Consider the following 23478-nt stretch of genomic DNA (forward strand, 5'->3'; position numbering starts at 1 on the left):
AGGTCCTGAGTTCAATTCCCAGCAACCACATGGTGGCTCACAACCATCTGTAATGAGATCTGGTGCCTCTTCTGGTGTGTATATGTTAACAGAACATTGTATGCATAATAAATAAATAAATATTTTAAAAAATGTCTTGTTAGGCACTGTCTCCTCCATTATTTGGTGACTCCATTTAAATTTTTTTCATATACATATATATGTATATGTATTTCTGTGTGTATCATCATCATCATCATCATTTAAGCCCCAGCAATACTTAAGCACGCATGGGAAGCCGATTATGGTGGTTTTTCCATTGTTCCTATCCTGAGCAATCCTAGATGCTTGTGTTATTGTCATACCGAAGGTTCCACAGTCTTCCTTTATGCTGTCTATCCAGCATTTTTTGGGCTTTCCTCTTCTTCCCTTACTTCTCCTCCTCCTCCTCCTTTTCTTCCGGTTCCCTTATACTCTTTCCATAAGTTGGGTTCATCAGTTGTTTACTATTGATCTTCCGGTTTGTCTTGCCTGGCGTGCTTCACCTAAATTTCAGTTGAATGTTGGCCATAACAAGTTGGTGATCTGACCCTAAGTCAGCACTAGGAAATGATGGACTGTTTTGGATGCTAGATAAGAGTTTCCTGCTGACAGAATGTAGTCAATTTGGCTGAATGTGCATTTGTCAGGGGGTTTCCATGTCCAGCGTCTTGATCATTTGGCCTGTTTGAATTTTGTGCTGGATCTGTACAAATCATTTGGGTAGCAGAGGTCAAGCAGTTGTTCCCTCCATCATTCCTTCTTCTGAATCCATACGTTCCCCTGACACTATAGCCCATTTTCTCCAGATCCCACTCTTGCATTGAAGTCACCCATAACAATTAGTATGTCATTCTTAGGTGCCCTGTTGACCTCGTTCTGTAGATCTGTGTAGAAACTGTTGATGACATCCTCTTCTGCTTCTGCTGTTGGTGCATACACCTGTATGATAGTTACTGGATGTGTCATTGTCTGAAATCTGGCTGATATAATTAGATCATTTACAGGTCTACACCCGAGCATGCATTTTTGGGCCAAACTGCATAGCACTAAAGCTACACCTGCTGCGTGTTTTCCCTCTCCACCTGAGTTTATATTGTGCATTCATTTACTACAAGTTCTTGTGTTCCTGTTCAAGGCGTTTCTGCCAGTCCAATGACATCCCACCTGAAGAGACTGAGCTCATGCATGAGCAAGCCTGTTCCCCTGACTGTACTTAGTGTTCTCGTGTTCCAGGTCCAAGTGCCTCTCCTGTCCATTTCTATCAGCTTCCCTTCCCACTTTTGGCTTTAATTGAGAAGCATTATCTGCAGTCACTTAGGACATGGAGGTTCCTGGGCACTGTCAGTTCTGGGACTTTAACCCAGGTGTTTCTGTTGAACTTGTCCATACAGGGTTTAATGGTCTGAGCTGATGAGGATGACTGATCAGGTTTCTTCCTCTTCATGTGGTAGCCTGTAGCTGACCAGCTGGACCTCTTTGCACCCACGTACTAAACTCCCCAGGTTTCCAGAGGATCTAGCTGATCGTTTCCAGTCTCACCATCAAAGAGGCAGTTACTGGGAGACCAAACTCTATACCAACCCTCTGTGGTTATACAGATTATAAAATGTGTACTAAAGACTAAAGAGCTAACATCCACATATAAGAGCAGACAGGCAATTTTTTTGTGTGTGTGTGTGTCTGAGTTACCTCACTCATGATGATTTTTTTTCTAGCTCCATCCACTTACCTATAAATTTCATTATTTTGTTTTTTAACAGCTGAATAATATTCCACTGTGTAAACATAGCACATATTTATTATCCATTATTTTCCATTTATCCAATTATAGGTATCTAGGCTATTTCTAATTGCTGGCTGCTATGAGTACAGTGGCAATGGGCATGGATGGGCAAGTGTCTTTGTAGTGACACGTAGAAGCCTGTGGGTATACGCTCAAGTGGCATAGCTGGATCTAGAGGTATATCTATAGCTTCCATAGTGGCTGTGAAAGTTTGTACTCCCACGAGCAATGGAGGAGTGTTACCCTTTTCCCACATCCTTCCCAGAATGAGATGTAATTCAGTTTGTTGATCTTGGCCATTCTGACGAGTATAAGATGAAATCTCAAAGTAGTTCTTTGATGATTTGCATTTCCTTGATGATTAAAGAAGTTGGACGTTTAAAAAAAAAGTGTTTCATAGCCATCTGTGTTTCATATTTTGAGAGCTCTTTTTAGTTCTGTACCCCATTTTAAAATTGGGCTATTTTTTTTTTGGGTGCCCCGGTTTTTTTTTTTTTAGTTTTTTATTTATTTTAGATACTAACTCTATGTTTGGTGTGTAATTGGGTATCTGGTTTTATGTTGAGATCGTTGATCCACTTAGTGACGAGTTTGTGCATGATCATAAATAAGAATATATCTGCATTCTTCTATGTACATCTATCCAGTCTGAACAGCACCATTTGTTGAAGATGCTGTCTCCTTTTTCAGGGTGTATTTTTGATTTCTTCATCAAAAAATGAAGTGTCCATAGATATATGGACTTACATCTTCAATTCTATTCCACTCATCACTGTGTCATTTTTATGCCAATACTATGTCGAGATAAATGTATTTTTAAGAGTACAATTCTATTTTGTACACAACCACTCCAGTAGCACAGATGCAACTGGGTCTCACAATTAGACCACAGCCAAGAAACCCAGGCAGTTCTGTCTCACTTACTTCTGTTTCTATGTATTTGCTTTGATATTGGACATCAAAACACATTCTCAAATTCTTTGACAATATTTATTTTTGAGTCAGAGACCTGTTTGTGGAGTACAAACTGCCCTCGAACTTGGAGCCTCTTGCCTTAGACTCCCAAGTGATAGGATTACAGACATGCACCACCAGGACTCTCTGTGAATTCTTTCTTCAGAAGGCAGAGTCTCGCTGTGGGTGGTGGCAGATGCTTGTGATTCTAATACTTGGGAAGTAGAAGCAAGATGATAAGGGGCTCAAAGTCAGCCTTGGCTGGGTTGCAAGCTTGAGATCAGCTCAGGGCACATTACACCCAACATCAAGCACACAAACAAAAGGTAGAGCTGTTTTTCCTCCCATTAGGTGTGGGCTGGACTTAATGACTTACTTCTAATAATTCGGATATTTCAGAGGAATGTTTTGTGGCTTCTGAGATGGTGCATACAAAACATGGTGGCTTTCACTCTTTCCTCTTGAAATACTTGTTCTGGCAGAAGCTAGGCCATGTGGAAGCCCAGCATTTATGAAGACAGGGCTATGGCCTGAAGCTCCCTGCTATCATGCTGGTTGGAAGAAGATTGTTCAGTCCCGTTCCAACCTTCAGATGCCTGGAGGTTCAGCTTACCCCCTGAGAGAGTTTTGTGTTCACATTGTAATGGACAGCTAGTATTCAGCTGACAGTAATCAGTGCTAATAGCTCCCAACCCCCAGGGAGAGAGGGGAAACTTATTCTTTTTAAAAGATATTTTATTGTTTTTTTCTTGATTTTATTTTGAATATGTGTGGAATGGACACATAAGTGCTATACATATTTATAAGACACATTATGGAATTTCAATGTGTGAGCAGAAGGCAGAGATCAGATAGTCAGCATATCTGTCACCTCTGATGTCCACTGTTGCTCTGTGTGCACATCCGTCACCTCCGATGTGCACTGCTGCCCTGTGTGCAGACACCTGAAATCCTCTCACCCAGCCATACTGAAACATTCAACTAGTTGCTATCATTCACCATCTTCCCACCGTGCTAAGACATGTTAGGAGCCATGCCTCCCACCCGGCTGCACTCATGAGCCCATTAACCATCCTCTGAGATCTTAATCTTACTTCCAATTTCCAAAAACCGATATTTCAGCTCCACAACTTGACTCAAGAGGTCAGATGAAAATCAATAAACCGTGGGTAAGGTAGTGGGAAACACCAAGTCCAGGAATTTCACTGTGACCATAAACTCATAGGGCGCTCTAATAAAAGACATCTAGGAAAAGCCAACATAAATTCCATACTGTTGTAGACTTTATTTCTTCGCTCACTAAAATGTTTCTTAAAGCAGTTTATTTTTAACTTGGATGTCCTACAGTAGTTTGAACTCAGGTGCCAAATGTCATGTATAAAGTATAAATGTGGCTGGTTTTTTACCTGTCTGCTTTCAAAGGTTGGTACAAGGCTTGTGTTCTGGTGGCCTGCCACTGTATGTCTGGCTGCCATTGGTGCTCACACAGCCCCATGGCTCCATTTTTGGACACTTTCAGTTTGCAGAATAATTTTCCAAAACATCTTCTGATAACTGTAGTAGAAGCTTTTCAAAAATATCTCTTACCTCTTATTGTGTGTGGTAAAACTTAAAGTCACTTAGCTTTGCCTGCTAGGACCCCGCACCCCCCATCTGTGTGTGTGTGTGTGTGTATGCGTGCGTGTGTGTGTATGTGTGTGTACATACACACATATGCATATGTCTGGTCTTTATCCAGTGACTTACATAAATGCTAATCTCATCCTGAATAATCCTCACAGATTTGCCAGAAACATTATTTTACCAACTATGTGGTGAACATGTCACCTGGCAAGGAGAAACATAAATTAGCCATCACAACAGATAATTCAGGAATAAAAATATATTTTCTGTATGCTTATGTATTGCCTTTTCTTTCTCTCCTGCCGGTGGATGTATTAGGAGAAAGTCAATGCAATGAGTATTGACGGTTTCTGGTTCATAATGAAGCCAAGTCACTCACAGCGAGTGAGTTAATTATTGTTAGGCTGGCATGTACTACAAGTCTCGGGTAAATGAACTTTTTCTCACATAATAAGCATCACAACAAAGGAGAAAACTTCTCAAGAGAAACCCATGCACAGTGTCTGCATTTGAGGCTTTTACTGGAAAGAAGAGAACACCCTTGGGGATAGTGAAACCTCTGGGGAAGGAAGGGTCCAGGAGGCGGTTCACGGGCACGAGGGAGAGGGAATTTAAATGTGCTGAGAATGAACTTTCACTTCCGTCTAATTAAATATTTATACACCGCGAATCTGCCAGGCAAGTGGAAGCAGTCTCCGGATTAGCCTTTACTAGAAGCATAAACAATAATCCAGTGCCTGTTTTCTGCACTGAGCTCGGTAGCCTTCGCGTCCTCGTCTTTTCCAACAGGCTAGCTTGTGGGTTAGTAAGGCTCTGCTGTCGTCCCAGAGCAGGCAATGCATTAACAGGGATTTTCAAATAGAGATTTCTGTCTGTTTCTCCACTTCTCCTTGAGACAGAGACCATTACAGGAAACCACATCTCATCAAAACATGCAGAACCAGACATCATGAGGTGCCTAGTCGCAACTGAAACATCTACAACATAACCCTTGTACCTAAGGCTCAGGGGTCATAGAGCAGGAGGGGACAGAAAGGTTTGCTAAAATTAGTTATGTTTAAAAAGCTATATTTTTTCATTTTACATATCAATCCCAGTTCCCATTCCCTCTCCTCCTTCCACCCTCTCCACCTTTCCTCCCATTCCACCCCTCACCCACTCCTCATAGAAAGTAAGGCTTCCCATGGGCCCTCTCCACTATGTCTAGGCTGAGCAAAGTGTCCCTCCAAAGAGAATGGGTTCCAAACAGCTAGTAAAACAGTAGGGATAAATCCTGATCTCACTACCAGTGGCCCCATCATCTGCCCCAGCTATACAACTGTCACCCACAATCAGAGGGCCTAGTTTTGGTTCCTTCACTGTCAGGCCTGAGTTGGTGAGCTCCCATTAGCTCAGCTCAGCTGTTTCAGTGGGTGTCCCCATGATGGTCTTGACCTCTTTGCTCATATTCTCACTCCTCCCACTGTTCGACTCGACTTTGGGAGATCAGCCCAGTGCTCTGCTGTGGATCCCTGAATCTGCCTCCATCAGTTGCTGGATGAAGGTTCTATGATGACATTTAAGACAGTCATCAATCTGACTACAAGGCAAGGCCAGTTCAGACATCCTCTCCTCTATTGCTTAGGGTCGGGGTCATCCTTGTGGATTCCTGGGCATTTCTCTAGTGCCAGGTTTCTTGCTAACCCCCTAACGGCTCCCTCAATCAAGATGTCTCTTTCCTTGCTCTCCATTTCTGTCCTTCTTCCATCTTGACTATCCCGTTCCCTCGAGTTCTTCTCCCCCTTCCCTTCTTCCCTTCTGCTCTTCTTTCTCCCCCAATCCCCATGCTCCCAATTTTCTCAGGAGATCTTGTCTATTTTCCTTTCCCATTCGGATCTTTATATGTTTCTCTTAGGGTTCCTTGTTAGCTTCTGGGGTCATGAGCTATAGGCTCATCATCCTTTACAGCTAATATATATCCACTTATCCACACTATGCTCATCTTTCTGGGTCTGGGTTACCTCACTCAGGATTTTTTTCCCCAAGTCCAACCAATTAAAAGCAAAATTCAAAAAGGTAATTTTTTTTCCACTGACAGTACTCCATTGTGTAGATGTACCACATTTTCTTTATTAATTCTTTAGTTGAGGGGCATCTGAGTTGTTTCCAGGTTCTGGATATTGCAAATAATGTTGCTATTAACATAGTTGAACAATTGTCCTTGTGGTATGATTGAGAATTCTTTGGGTACATGCTCAAGAGTGGTGTTGCTGGGTCTTGAGGTAGGTTGATTCCTAATTTTCTGAGAAACAACCATACTGATTTCCAGAGTGGTTGTACAGTTTGTACTCCCACCAGCAATGGAGGAGTGTTCCTCTTACTCCGCATCCTCTCCAGTATCAGATACTATTGGTGTTTTTGATCTTAGCCATTCTGACTGGTGCAAGATGGTATCTGAGAGTTGTTTTGATTTGTATTTCCCTGATGGTTAAGAATGTTGAACATTTCCTTAAGTGTTTTCAGCCATTTGAGATTCTTCTGCTGAGAATTCTCTGTTTAGATCTGTACCTTTTTTTTTTTTTAAAAATTGGATTATCTGGAATTTTGATGTCTAATTTCTTGAGTTCTTTATATATTTTGGAGATCAGTCCTCTATCTGATGTAGAGTTGGTGAAGATCTTTTTCCATTCAATAGGCCACCTTTTTGTCTTATTGACTATGTCCTTTCCTTTCCAGAAGCTTCTCAGTTTCAGGAGGTCCCATTTATTTATTGTTGCTCTCAGTGTCTGTGCTACTGGTGTTATATTTAGGAAGTAGTCTCCTGTGCCCATGCATTGAAGTCTACTTCCCACTTGATCTTCTATCAGGTTTAGTGTGGTTGGATTTATATTGAGATCTTTAATCCATTTGAACTTGAGTGTTGTATGTGAGGGTGGATATGGATCTATTTTCATTCTTCTCCATGCTGACAACTATTTATGCCAGCACCATTTGTTGAAGATGCCTTATGTTTTCCATTGTATAATTTTAGCCTCTTTGCCAAAAAAATCAGGTGTTTATAGGTATGTGGATTAATATCCACATCTTTGATTCAGTTCCATTGGTCAAAGTGTCTGTTTTTATGCCAATACCAAGCTGTTTTCATTACTGTAGCTCTATAATAGAGTTTGATGTCAGGGATAGTGATGCCTCTGAAAGTTCTTTTATTGTACAGGATTGTTTTGGCTATCCTGGTTTTTTTGTTTTAAAATTTTTTCCATATGTAGTTGGGTAATGTTTTTGCAAGGTCTGTGAAGAATTGTGTTGGGATTTTGATGGGAATTGCACTAAATCATAAAAGAAGGATTTTAAGAATCAGAGGATCAGGAAATTTGCTGTGAGGTTGGGTTCTCCTAGAAAGCTCAGAAGAGGTTACATCTATGAAGTGTCATAAACACAGATCCCTCTCTCATAAACACAGTGAATATAGATGCTGTCTGATTCACAAATAAAGGCAGTCACTTAAAATAGATGTGGTCATGGTGTGAGTTATAATGATACTAATTTAATTGTCAATGCTAGCTTAGGTTCCACTGGGAGCTTTCAAATTTTACTGAGACGACTGTGACAGTTAATACAGAAGAAATGAACATATTTGGAATCCTTTGACCTGTATTTCCACATAGCTCCAGAATAGTCTATATCTCAGGAACATTACGCCAATTACACACCCACAGATAAGTAGTGATGGTGTGTATTTATTCACTTCCCATGCTCAGAGTCTGCTAGTTTAATGCCCATTAATGACATTTTGGTCATTCAGTTAATTGGTAGTTTGATTCTAAAAGTGAATATTTTCACTATTAGTGTCACTGAAATAGTCTCTGTAGCATAGGTGTACTTGGAATTCTCCAGTAAACTAGAACCTGTTAGATAACAAGTGTATGAAAGCCAGAGAAGCTGTATAAGAAGACACCTAGTAGGAAAATTTTCTCACATACGTATGGAGCTTAAGAAGTCCTATGATAGGTGGTCTGTCAAGCACGAGTTCTGGTAGTGGGATTCAGTATGAGGCTCAAGGCCCTAAACCAGAGAATCAGGAGCTGATGCCTGAAGGCAGAAGACAGACATCCTGGAATAAGAAGATGGAGAATTCACTCTCTGCCTTTTGCTTCTACCTGAGGACTTCAAATGAATTAGACAACATTTTTCTCACATTGGCAAGACTTACACTTTTTACCCAGTCCACTGATTTAAATGTTATTAGCTCCTACAAATACTGTTACAGACCAGAAACAGGATTTGCCCCACTGTTAGTGCTCGACACTTTGATACCCTAATTGATACATCTACAATACAATCCCTGTACTTAAGGCTCAGAGAGCATCATGGGAAAAGGAGCAGAAGGACAACTGCTGAAAGAGAGTGTCTTCTATGTATGACAAGGTAAAATCATCCATGACATCCTAAGCAGTTGCTTAAACAAAGCCTGCACAATGACAACACCAGCTGACATGCCAACCTGGATGGGGGAAATATCACAAGATTCCACCTTTTGATGAAGAGTTATAGCCAATTAATGACTTCCAAGAGAGGGAAAAAAATCAGAAAATGTTCTCACAGGCTATTCAATCCTAAGTGATCAGCCCTAAACACATATGCATACAAGCAAAACTAAATGCACTCTGTATATGCATACATACACACATTCATATATACATACATATATGTACACATGCACACATATGTATAAATAAATACAGTAAATGAACTCAGCATACACACATGTGTATATATAAATACACTAGATAAACTCGGCATATACATACACAGACACACATTTGTATTATATATAAATACAGTCTGCTAAGTCCATTTAGTGTTGCTCATATTCAACAATAGTAATAAAAGAAGAGGTCATAATATGAGAGGGAGTGGGGGGACATAGAAGGAGTTATATGGGGCAGAAAGTGGGGTTAAAATGATATAAATATAATACTCATATATCAAATTCTCAAAAGAATGTAAAAAAAAACAGAAAGGAACTTAAAAAAGTGAAATAGTATTTTACCAACTCCATGGCTAACACCACGTATGTTTTAACTGAAACATAACAGTACCAACAAGTAACTCAGAAGCAAAACTCATTCCAGAACTTCATTGTGGTAATTTGTTTGCTTTGTCCTTGATTTTCTACTTTATCAGACAATATACAGATGTTTTTATTCAGTGTGATACTGAAGAATAAGATTATAGTGAAGCATTGACCTGGATTTGCTTAGCTTTATTTTGAGTAAGATATTTAACTCCCTCGGCATCAGTTTTCTTAGATATAAACAAATGATAATGCTTATGATTCTGATGTTGGATTTTGCAAAGATAAAAATAGACAATTGTCTTAGTTAGGGTTTCTATTGCTGTGAAGAGATACCATGACCATGGCAGCTCTTACAAAGGAAACCATTTAATTGGGGCTTACTTATAGTTTCAGAGGTGTAGTCCACCATCATCACGGTGGGACATGGCAGTGTGCAGGCAGACATGGTACTGGTGAAGGAGCTGAGATCTTGATCCACAGGGAGAAACTGTCCCACACTGGTGTGACTTGAGCATAGATGAGACATCAAAGCCTGCCTCCACAGTGACTCACTTCCCCCAATGAGGCCATACGTACTCCAACAAGACCACAACTGTCACATGTACAAACAGCCAGCACAACTGTCACATGTACAAACAGCCAGCTTTGACTCCAAGCTTGGTAGCCAGTCTTTCTGAGACCCATTTCCAATTGCTTCACTTCACAATATACTTGACTTAGATGGGCCAGAGAAGTAGACAAATGGTTTTGTAATGAGTACATATTTCAGCACTTTCTCTGTGAGCAGTGATGAAAAAGACATTTCTCATTTCATAAAAATAATAATCTTAGAGTAAATGGCTAGAAGGAAAGATGATTGTCAGAGGATTTAAACAACACTGTGAACTTCCTGCAGGGGATTGCGCATCATCGCAGCAAGCAGAAAGAGTACGTTCACTTGTCAGATAACACTAATCTGCCAGTAGTGACACCAGTGTCTTGTTATTATTAATGTCCCAGGAGAGTCACCCTGGATGGTATTTAGTCTTTTCCTTTCCTTTTCCCTACAGAATACATTAGAGAAAAAAGTGACTCTTGATCCATAAAACAGAACCAAACCCCTCTTCACTTACTATTTAGTCAGCCTTAGATTAATAAAAACAAAGACAGGACAATAAATACAATAATAAATAAATAATACATAAATAATAATAATAATAAATACAATGATAAATGTAAGAGCATAAATGACACAGTATTTAGTTCATCATTTAACTTCTGTCATCCCTTGTTGTCTACGTTTCCTTGATAACGGTCAATCTTGCTTGTGAGCTTGATTGTATTGAGAGATGCCTGAAAGATCAGTGAAATCATACTTGTAGGAGTGCCATGAGGTTTCTTCAGGGAGGACTGACATTTGGGACAGTATCTAAGGGAGAAACACCTGCACTGAGCAGGTAGCACCTGTCCCCATGTGGTCACTAGGACAGAGCATCTCTGTTCTGTCATACCTAGCCACCATGCTGTACAGAAACCTCTGAGAACCATGGGCCCAAGTAAATCTTCCTCTAGTTTTGTCATTGTACTGTGAAAGTAAACTAAAGAGTCTGTCCCAGGCATGAACGTCTGGTTAACACATGTAGCTTTGCTCAATCATCTGCTGAGATGGTATCTGTAAAACCTCTGCAAACCATCATTGTATTCTAAGTGCAGCTACAGGGCTATATCTATCCATCCATCCCCTCTCTATGCAGTTCAGAGGAGCGGGCAGAGACTTGTGGGTCTGGCAGGGAGGGATCTCTCCCCTGGTAGTCTAGCCAAAATGGCCAGCTATAGTTTCAGTGAGAAAAGCTGTGTCAGAAAGCAAGGTAGACCATGATAGAGAAGACATCCAATTTTGATCTCTGAATACACACATCACAACTACACACACAACCACATATCAATAAATGATAAATGAATAAATAGAGACTAGAATAGAACAGAGAATACTTTTGTGCCTTTTCTAATTTTTTACTCCTGCAATTGAGGTGAGTACCCACTAGATGGTGATAGTAGGCTGTTGGAGACCATCTACAAACACTGTAATTCACTATCAGTCTTGGGTTTTGTTTTTGTTTTTCGATATAGGGTTTCTCTAGCTTTGGAGCCTGTCCTGCAACTCACTCTTGTAGACCAGGCTCGCCTCGAACTCACAGAGATCCACCTGCCTCTGCCTCCCGAGTGCTGGGATTAAAAGTGTTGCCCAGCTTCACTACCAAGCTCCCAGGATTGACCCAGACGTCCATCAAACAGGCAAGCTTGCACCAGACCTCCCACAGTCCTTGTCACCTCTTTCCCCAGGTTTTGCTCAGTCATGAGCACACTACTGCGCTTTCCTCCCTCACTGCCTCACACTCTCTTGCTCAGTCAGCACATCCCTACACTTTCACAATCTACCTTTCCTGCTCTGTTTATTTCAGAGACCACATGATCAGCGCTTTCAGGACAAAGGAAAACAGAAGAACCATGTGTATATGGAATGCAGCATTTTCTTCCTTCTTATGTTGTAAAAGAACCCTTATTTCTTAACCTAGCTGAAAAGATTTTCTCTTATTTGCTCCTTTTCTTTCTCCACAGACTCAGCATCCAGAGAAGAGATGGTACAGTGTCTTCAACTATGAAAGTTTCCCAAATTAGTCGACTTCAGTTCTACATAACATGAATCCCAAGAGGATTTATTTATAAATACTCCTTAAATTATTGCAACCACTGTAGGGACATTAGTAGTCAAATCTAATATTCATTTTATATAGTTTCTTTATCAGTTATGTGTAGGTTTTGCTGGATGGTTCTTTCATTGACAGTCATTTCACCTTGGAAAGTATCCAGTCTCTGATCTTGGAAGCCAAGCAGGTGCAGCTGGCCTTTGGATGGAGAAGAGATGTTTCTGTCTCACGTCAAAGATGTCTACTAGACATGTTAGGTCCAGAAGAGCTTCTTCAGGACTAACCCAGATGCCTTTAGCTCTCAGATCAATATAAACTAGTCAAAGACTATGGTTCTTGACATCAACAGGGTTAAATATTCCCTCTTGATCTTTAAGATCTTATCTGTACTTCGAGGAGGAAGAATGCAAAAAGGAAGACAAAAGAAGATGTGCCAGGCTCTCACAAGCAGTTTTCCTAGAGAGAAATACTAATACTTCTTTGGCCAGGACACAATTATATGGGCACATTTAGCTTTAGAGAGAGCACAAACTAGTGTTTCAGGAGCCTACTGTTAGAAACTGTTTTTAGATTCTTCCCTCTCTCTACTCCTTCTCCTATCCCTCTTTCCTTCACCTCCTCCCTCCCTTCCTCCTCCCATCAACACTTCCTTTCTTGGGGCTAGAACCCAAGGCCTTATGCCTACTGGATAGGCACTCTTCCCCTGGTCTACACCTTTGTATCTTTTGAATGTCACCTCAGGTCAAACTTGTTTCTCATTTTGGAAATGCTTTCAGATAAAGCATGCTTTTTTGTTTTCTGATTAGCTATTTTCTCATGCCCATAACCCCTGGATACATGCTTCATAGTTTTTACAATGCTGCAAACATACTAGAAGTCTTTTTAAATAAATCATGTACTGGGCAATAGTTCCTGGGAAAGTTGGGCTACACACGTAAATTTGAAAGCACACAAACCTCAATCATCAGTGGGGCATTTCATCTATTAATTTCTCTTAACTGGTATTGTTTGGATCCCATGGACATTCTTACTAAGACACACTTTTCAATTATAGTGCGGCTCCTACTAATACAGTGGGTCCTGCTGATAATAGTGGTGATGGCATTTGGATTTCCGCAGTCTTGACATCGGTGTTTCCATGTCCTTCAAACTGCTCTCCTGAGCCATCTATATATTCACTGTGGGGACTGAGCAGATTCCAAGGTCCAGAAGAAACAGCTGGGAGCTAAGAGTAGTAGGTGACTTCCCCCCCATTGCCCCCTCCCTGGGGTAGGAAAGATGCACAGTAAAGACTAGAAGCAAACATAATGCCTCCCTTCTGAACTCCTGCCATGGAAAGTCTCATATGCTGGGAACGGTGGAGGTTGTGATTGCTACTGAAATCAGTTTCCCAACTCTTTAGACCTTATAACTATTCATTAGAAACCAGGAGTTGCTACCATTGATCAAATTCAGCCTGGAAATGTGGCTTGTATAACGCTGAATGATTGGTTAGCATTGTTGTGAAATAGGAGATTTTGCGTAAAAATTTAGAAACCTTGCTTTTCTTTTCCAAAAAATAAAATCAACTTATCTTGTAGCTGTGGCCAAATACAGTGGAAATTGTATCTTGTAGCTTGGTCAGCGGTCCACACGGAGGGAATTAATACATGCTATTCGTATTTCTCATTGCTGTGATAACTATCCAAGAGAGACATGTCAAAGAAGGGATTATTTATTTTAGTTCATGATTTCAGAGGTTTTAGATTACAGTTGGCTTGCTCTATTGTTTGTGAACTGTGGTGAGGCAGGCATTATGGTAAAGAGTATGACAAAGAAAACTGCTCACGTCAGGGCAGCAAGGAAGGAGACAGGAAGACAAGGAGTGAGGGGAGGAGAGGAGAGGAAACGGGAGGTGAGGAGAGGAAGGGGGGGGAGGAGAGTAGAGGAGATGATTTCATGGACTCTCCAAAATGTACGCTTTATACATCTTCTAGTTCTCTCTTAATTCAATCAAGTTGAAAGCCAAGGCTAGCACCCCAGAAGGGATCAGTACCCGCTGCCCCTTGTACGAGAATATGCTGTCCAGTAGGCATGCTGTACTCTTCCGTGGCTGTTTGGATATTATGGACATCTGAACTGTGTTCCTATGCCTATTCTTTTAGCCTGTCACAGCCTGCCCACAGCTAATCACTGTGACTCCGGCTACTCCAAGTATTTTGCATGTCTCTAGTCTTTCCCTCACCATTTCTGACTCTCCCATGCCTGGCTTCATTTCTAGTTTGTGGATTTGCTTTGTTTCAGTGGATAGGATATTCACAGCTGATGTCTCTGAATTTGACTTTCAGTTCAGTGTTGTTGGGCTATGGGGTCTTCCCACTTCAGGCCACCTGCAGTAAAAAAAATATCTTAACCTAAGTTAACACCTCTAGACCTGACCCTGGGTATTGCTCTATTGGGTTGGTGTCTAGGATGGGTGTCTCTGTCATCCAAAATGGGGAGATTCAAATGATGAACCAATAACTACAGAATGGACCCTGAAAACCTAGATGTTATAATTAGTGAATCCGTATGGTTCTTAGTAGTTTTGTAAGAGGCCACATCTACCTGGAAACTTACCTCAGATGCTACCATGCTGTGGCACTCTGAGAAGTGTTGGCCAGAGAGACCCAGGGGAGAAAGTAAGTACGAAAAAAATGAGTCAGGTGATGGAGTGAGATAGTGGCAACCAAGAAATGAAAAACTTTGTCAGTTGATGGGTTTGAGGTCTGTGTCCATGAAGGCCAGATTCCCTGTGTCCATGCAGGCCAGATGCTCCCCCGCCCCCCCGAGTGCCGCCACCAAATCTAAGGGAAGCTAGTTGTTAGTGTTGAATGGCAGCCTAGCTAGGTCTTTAAATGCCAATGACACTACAGATGCTTTCCTATGTCAAAGTACCAGGCTTTCATAGAAAATTGCTGTATTTATAAGAGAAATAGACTTTCAGGTATCTTCAATAACAATGGTTCCAGTCCTAGAGAGGTGAGGGCTTATTTCCCAGCATACTCACAGAACAATTAGTCAGGCTGATTCATATAAGCTATAAGCCCTCACCTGGTGACAGCCAGGTTACCATTTCCCATTTCCTCTCCGTGTGCTTTCTATGCAAATACGTGAGCTTGTGTATGTGCTCTTTGATTATTTGATAAGTAATGAATCAAGTGATAGCTCTGAATTTTAATCGTGTTCTGATATGTGTGCATTTCTCTATGTTGTTAAATACTTTTTTAAAGAATAATTTTAAGGGTTGTTTATTTCACCATCTGGATTTGATGTGATGTGTGTGATCATGCTTTCACTGTTAAAGACGTAGATTATTTTCATTTTTCTCACCAGTAAAAATAATGTTGAGACGAGACACTCCCTGTCACAAATCTTTGACTCTCTGAATATTTCTTTAGATAAAGTTTAAGGTAGAGAACTTTATAAAATATTGTTGGTTCATTTGCCTGAATTCCAGGTAGATAATCATACATGCAAATGAGAAATGTTGCCACTTCCTTTTCAATAATTACACCCTTTATTTATTTATGTTTCTTGTCTTATTGCATTGGCCAGACATTTCAAGGCAATGCTGAATAATTAGGCGCTTAGCGGGCGTTCTTGTTCTGTTTCAATTTTTAATGCAGCAGCTCCTGGTGTTCACTGCAATATTTCACATGCTTATATTTTATTTAGGGATTTTGCATTTATATTCATAGTTGAAATTGGTCTGTAGTTTTCTTTTTTTGTGGTTTTCTTTGTCAAATTTTGTAATAGGGTTATGCGAGCTGTGTGAAATATAATAGGTTTCTCTTCTGCAGAGACATTTCCTGTGTCAGGAGGAGATAGCAATTTCCAACAGGCAAACATGCTAGATATTTGACAGCCTGGCTGGGCTGTTTTCTTTCAAAGATGCAGACAGAAGATACATAATTGAATTCCCACACCCAGCTCAAACTGGTTATCCTGTCAGGAAGCTGGCGTGTGAGATGATGTGCAATTGCTTCAATTACAAGAATTGAAGCATTTAGACAATTCTCCCTCTTCTGTTTGAGATGCAGCCTCAGCCTTTGCGTTTGAAGCTGTCAGGAGTCCAATTTAGCCACTTTCCAACCCAAGGAGTTTGCTGTGGGCCGTCATTGGCTCTGTTGCTACAACAGAGTTAATAGAGACCTCACTGGCCATTATAGCATTTTGTGTAGGTCCTTCCTTTGTGACGTTTGTCTGGTGTGCTGGTAGAAAGGTATTAAATAGACAGAATTCATCTCTTTGCAGGATCCTTCAAGTTACCTCCTCCAGGACACATCTGTACTGGCTTTCTAAGACCCAGGGCAGTTCAGGCAGAGGTGGGCTCGACGCTTTTGCCATCACAGGACTGAGACTATGTCCAGTCTAACTTTGTAATTTGCTAAGCGCCATGCATGCTCCTTCAAAGGTATCGCAGGAACGTGTCATCTTCTTCATGTCCCACCTCATCTGGATGGTAAAAATAGCACAGCTGGTCCATTCTTCCTCTTCCTTTAGTGTATCTATCCAAAAGTCAGCTGCAATGATGCATCTAAAGCACCAGAGAGGTCATCAATAACTGAATTTGATTTCTTTTAACAATTTAATTAATGGATTCTATTTTATATTTCCCACTGTGTGTGTGTGTGTGTACATGTGTGTAGGTGAATGTAAAGACCCGAGTTTGATATCAAGGATCATTCTCAGCTGTTTTTCTTCTGTATGTGTTGAGGTAGGGTCTCAACTAAACCCACAACTCACCTATATGGCTTGTCTCCCCAGGTAGATTGCCCTGACATCCTGTCAATGATTTCAGAGACTAGAATTACAGCAAAGCTGCCATGCCGCCCCGGCATTTACGCGAGTGCTGGGGACCCAAAATTGGATCTTCACACTTGTGTGGCAAATGCAGTAACCAGTGAACCAGCTCCTAGCCATCTTTTTGTTTTGTTTTTAGACTGTAGCGATTCTCCAAGGGATTCTAAGTATTCCTGGACCCATCCTACACAGCCATCTGAACTCTCACTTCTACTTCACCTTCTAGCTCCATCTTTTGTCATCTGGAGAGAGATGGTGGCTTTTTATATTTCTGTGCATGGCTCTCATCCCTGCCGCAAACTTTTGAAATGTCTGCTGAAGAACTCCTCCCTGGTAAACATCTATTCATCATTCACACCTTAACCCGGACATCACTTTTCAAGGATGTTTCCTGGCCTTCTGAGTTTGGTGCCTTACTCTTTTCATTATACTTATCTGGTGGCACACGTAATCCTACACTCTACTTGAATGTTTGCCCAGATACGGAAAAGGCAGAGAACACAGGGCCATGTGCATGTGCTCTGTTTCCCCGATACATAGCACATTTCTTGGCATACAGCAGGTGCTCAATAGTAGCTGTGAAATTAATAATTTACACATCTTTGATAAGTCTGTATTTACCCATTAGAAAGTTGGTTTTTCATCTTAGAAGGCGATCCCTAAGTGGAAAGACAGTTGAACTAGTCTTTCACTTTTAAATTTGAGGGATAAATTATAGGTGTTAAATAAGTAAATGGGCTATAAGGTGGCATATATTGTATTCAATGCCTACAATAATGCAATAGAAATTTGAAATTAAAAGACTGGGTTGTATCCCAATATCCGTGTGTGTGTGTGTGTGTGTGTGTGTGTGTGGTGTTTTGAGAGAGGATCTTGCTTTGGAGAACAAATTGAGGCCAGGAATCCCAGATTCTCCAGCATCAGCCTCCTTAGTGCTAGGATCACAAGTGTGGGCCCAGCTTTTAGCTTTTGCATAGATGGTGTCTGAGCAAGTGTTTCTATTCATCACCACCTTTGTGTCATAGTCCCAAAGACAGGACCAGGATTTTAGTTTGCGTATAGGGTTAAAGGTAAATATTGTGAGGATCGAACGCAACACAACAGCGAAGCATTAGTGTTTTAAGACAATGTGACATATGGAACCAAGCAGCTGTTTGCTGAGTGTTTGCTATATTAATACATCTACAACAATCGTCATTTTGTAATCTTCTTGCTCGTCTTATTCAAAATATGCCTTTCTTTCACCCGTGTGGTCCCTGAACCCCAGAGAGGTCAAATAACTCAACTAATTGTCACCGGGTGGATAAATGACTGCCCTCAGCTTCCAGTGTACTGGAATCGCGGGAAAGATGGCAGGAATTGGTCCCAGGGTACTCGAGCTCCAGTCTTGTTTCTTTGATTTGCTAGTTGTGTTATTCAGAGACTCATCTCTTAGACTCCCGAACCTCAACTTTCTAATCTTTCAAAGGAGGCATAAAATATTTACCTTATAGGGCTGTTGTGGGGGCTGCAAATAATTTCACAATTTGTTGGACTCTACATATTAGCTGTCTGCTTCATCACTGATCATTTTTTCTAGAACCCAATGGAAATAGTGGCTGTTTCAGTACGAATAATTTTTGTTCCTTGCTGGTTTTTTTTTTTTTACATCAGATATTTTTTGTGTCACAGCATGAGAACTGGAACCTGGACTGTGATAGATTCAAGTTCTAGTCTTAATTTGGGCCTTTACTGCCTTGAGTACATTATTTAACTTCTTTATGCTTGTCTTCTCTCCTTACATGGCTCTATGTTTTAGGATTGTTTGTTGTGACATTACACAATGAAACATGGGCAGCTCTCAGCAACGACACTAAAGGCAATACCCAAATAAGAAGTCACAATAAGGCATTATGCATTATACCCATTCCAAAAACATTTTACTGAGAACTAGACCAATCTGAGTCTCAAATTAACCCAGACATGGATATTATTAGTTTCACTTTTTATAAATGAAGTCATCATTGCCTGGCAATTTCTGTAATTTCTTCAGAGTTACCCCACCAGGAACCATCCATAGCTAAGAGTTTTCTGCATTGAGAGCAATGCCTCATCCGTGTTGACACAGTAATAGGAAGCCAGAGAGGATTTAGAGGCTCTGGGGGAAGATGAAATAAGTGAAATTCACTTGCATCTTCTAAGGAGCCGCTCAGAGGTCAGAAGCTCCCCAGCAGAGAGCAGGCTGGGTATATTAGTTTCTTAAGGATGCTGAGGCAGTTACTGAACTGACAAAGCATAGACAATAGCCCTATCAAATGACCTCTCTTCTCTCACAGTTTTGTCCTCAGACACAGAGGTAGCCAGGTGGCTGGGGGTTTCCTGTGGGCATCCACATGACATTGTGCAGACTCATCCTTGGCCATTAACCCTCTGCTCTATAAACCCCATGTTTGGGCAAGGTCATGGTAGTGGTGGAAGAATTTCAAGGATGGCTAAAAGACCATCAATAACATACATGATTGCATATATTATTTTCTTTTTATTTCTTTTTTTTTCTTTTTGGGATGGGGTCTCACTGTATAGCCCCAGTTGGCCTGGAACTGTGTAGACTAGGCTGGCCTCAAACTCACTGAGATCTACTTGCTTCTATGTATGAGTGCTGGGTTTAAGAGTGTGTGCCACCATGCATGGTTATGTCAGTATTTTCTGAGGCATTTTAAAGAGAACTCCACTCCTTGGGAGTTGTCCTATATTTTCTTAATACTGTGTACCTTAATGATTGACTGATAGAAATCATCAATAAGACTGACATACTTAAAAATACAGTTCTTTGATAATTTTGTACAGTCTATTCTGATCATATTACTTCTTCCCAACTCCTCCCAGATTCATTTCCCTACCCACCAAATTGTGTGTATTCTCTTTTTTTTTTATTAAAAAACAGTTAAGTCCAGTTTTTGCTGCCTATTTGCTCTCAGAGATGTAGCATTGCACTGGAGCCTTGTGGACTTACCAAGGGGCTGCACCCATAAAGAAAATGAGCGGACTCTACCTCTCCCATCAGCCAGCAGTAACCAATAGGTTTTTTTTGCCAGGAACAAGACTCCATGCCCACCTCCCCTCTCCACACTGGAATTTTGCCTGGCTTAAGCTTTGGACGGGTCTTATACATGCTGGTACAAGAGCTCTGGGTCAGCTCATGCTGCTGTGTCTGGAAAATGCTGTTTCCCTGCAGTCATTCATTGCCTCTGTGCCTACTCCTACAATGAACCCTGAGCCTTGGGAGGAAGGGGCATGAAAGGAATGATCAGTTTAGGGCTAGGAATTCTATAGTTTCTTATTCTCTGCATTTTTGATCATTTATTGAAGAAAGAAACCTCTTTGCTGAGGGCTTTAGATACACAAATCTGGGTCTCTGAGTCACACTGAGTTAGTCAGATTGAAGTCTTCTTTGAATGAGAGATAATGCTATTTTGTCAAGGCATTTCCACTGCTCAGCAGCAGAACCAGCTTTTAGTTTCTGCACTTAAATTCTGTAGGTGGAAAGGAGAAGCTGGAGTCTCTAAGGCAATTTGCCATCCTCGAAAAGAGAGAAGCACTGGCTTTGAAGTCTTACGGAAGGTCTAACTCCCCACTTGCTAGCTGGGTCTTTGGTAATTGATTTGAGTCTGTAAAACCTCTTCGGTGAAAAGATTATTTCAACATCTAAGGTCCACTTCAAATACTAAAGATGAAAATGCATTTCATACAGACCTTGACTTCGAACCCCGGCACTTGAGCTTCAGATTAGCAACTGGGATCAGGAACCCCCAAGCCATCTAGCTTCAGAGTTCTCAGTCGTCACAGGTGCGAGCCTGAGAAGAGCGGGGAGGGTATATGCAGAAGGGTGGGTAGAGAGAAGGGTTCCAACGTGAGTGACCTTCTAATGTATCAACAGCAAATGCTAAGCCATTAAAGGACTTATTTCACCTCCATGAGCATCCCCTGGGTGAAACAGGTGGTGCTGGTTTATTGTGAATCCCACATTTTAGATGAGCAACTTGTCATATGAGAACGTTGGAGGACTTGCTTCATGTCATCACATAAGATATGGAGTCAAGTATCGTGACTGGGGAACGTACTAACTAGACAACCGCACTAGACTGCATCTCTAGTACTCATGGAGTTTCTAGTATTCAGTGCAATTAACGTTAATCCTGACCATGAGATTCTTCATTGTCAGGGGAGCTGTCCTGGAAGCTACAAGTTGTTTAGAAACATTCAGTGGCAGTGCCGTCACCCCATCCCAGCTACAAAAACCTCTGATGCTCCAAGTTTTGCAGCAGGAGGGAGCAGCATTGATTGGAAGCCTGGCTCAGTCATTTGCCACTTGCGTGACCTCAGACAAATCATTTCGCTTCTCTGAGGTTCCATCACCTCCTACAACAGACAGACATTTTAGGCGAGAAGATCGGGGGTTTAAATCAAAATAATACATGCGATATTCTTGAACATAGTAATTGCCCAATAAGCAGTGGCACAATGCTAGTTAATGCGTAGTGGCATCACAATGGACGTGCTCCATCCTGTGCTCACACATCCTCCTTAAGCGTATGAGACAAATGGGGATTAGGAACCCCCTTCCAGAACATGATATTGGAAAACCCTCGCATAGAGAAACATGACAATCAGCCAGATAGGCCACACACAATTTACATAATTTCTCTCTAGCTGTTTACCTCTGTAAAATGGAATGGAAATCTTCTTTTATGTATGGAAATCGGAGCGATCTTCCCACTCCGATGAACTATGAAAGTGGGTAATATTTATTGAGTCTTTACAATAGATCAAAAACTGTGCTTAACTTCTCTTTCATTCACGTGTTATTTGTTCTTTACAAAAATCCTGCAATTATCCTGGTAGTGGGTTGATTTTAGTAATGGTCCACGTTTGCGTATGCCTGGCACTCGGTCTAGTTGTGCTACATTCATTCCTTTCGGTGGATGCCTTCCCACACTCGTGATACAGGGCTTGATCATGTGACTGCTTTGCCGATGGGAGTCTGAGAGTCATGATGAGAAGAGAGACTTGGAAAGAGCTTCTGTGCTGGGACTTGGTGTCCTGCTGCTTTTTGAAGTCTGGGCTGCTATGGGAACAAGCCCAGACCACCCTGCTGGCTAATGACTGTCTTTGCTTTCAACCAGCTGTCCCCTCAAACTAGTGACTGACTCCAGCTGCATGAAGGATGTTCACTGAGACCAGAAGAGCTCCTCAGATTAGCTGGGCCTCACTTGCCATCCTGGACTCATGATGTAATAAATACAGGTTGATTTCAGCTCCTGTATGTGAGAAGTTTTACTGAGGGCACTGGAAAAGCTAATGGAAATTATTCCTTTTCAAGTGAGGACACAATGGATCTAAGAGCTTAAAACTGTTTCTTTGCTAGAAAATCATAGCACGTGGAAATGAGCTGGTTGATTCTGGTATTCACACTCGGAAGATGAGTTTGAGAGTAAGAAGAACAGAAAACAAGCCAAGCAAGAAGATCCCAGTAGGCAGAGGTAGGCCTGGGGAGATGGGTAGGGAGTTCTCCATTCCCGGCTTCTTCTACTCTTCCCCAAATGACTGGGAAGAGCCTTGCAATTAGAGAGGAGCTGTCCATACAGATAGCAGGACACATTCTAGGGTCATTAAGTTTCTAAGACCCATGGCAAGCAAAAAATGGATGGTGGACGATCCTGGTCAGAGCCCAAGAACTGGCCTAGGATGTGCCACAGCATCCCTGATAGAAGTTTAGTGCAATGGTTGCCTCCTAATATAGGTCTTAACCTCCACATTTCCTAGCATGTCAACTATTCTGAGCATCTCACTTCCTCAACAACAGCACCTCTGCTGCTTCCATTTCCTGGTAATCCAGGAGATGGGGAGGGGTTTGCTCTCAATACTGTTGTCTTCCTAGTGCTCCCCTACCATTAGAGAAAAGTGTACACGAATCACGTTTATTAGTATCCACAACATGAGTAGGTGGTTGGCACCAGTGGTGTGGCCACTCTAAAGCATGTGCATGTGTGGGCATTCTTTCCTGTTTTCCTTTCAATGGAGATCCAGGCTCCACATTGAGGAGGAAGGGCTGTCTACCTGTTTCTCTGTCTTCTTTCTCCTACCTTTGCATTTGATTTTGTTCACAGCAAGTTCTCAAATGTTATACAGCACTAATTTTCTTCTCCATTTGTTGAAACTGGCATGAAGACGGATGCTAGTTTCCCACATGCTTGGAATCGTGGTGCACACCAACAACTCAGGACCCTGTGGGTCTGAGGCCAGGAATATCGTGAGAGTCAGAGCAGCCCGGGATATATAGGCATAGTCTGGTTCAAATAATAGAAACAATAACACAACACAAGATGAATATGTGATTGAAAAACAAGAAGAAAAACAAAGAAAGCCTTGTGAGGTGGAGTCACTTCCTTCCAGCACCCTCTTGGGACACAGTCCCCCGAGGATGGGCTCATTCTTTGTTTCCAGTAGGACATTTATCCTTTTTCCCCAAGTTCCCCCCATCCTCCCCTTCT

The sequence above is a fragment of the Microtus ochrogaster genome, chromosome 8 (assembly GCF_000317375.1).
Source record: "Microtus ochrogaster isolate Prairie Vole_2 chromosome 8, MicOch1.0, whole genome shotgun sequence".
Lineage (NCBI taxonomy): Eukaryota > Metazoa > Chordata > Mammalia > Rodentia > Cricetidae > Microtus > Microtus ochrogaster.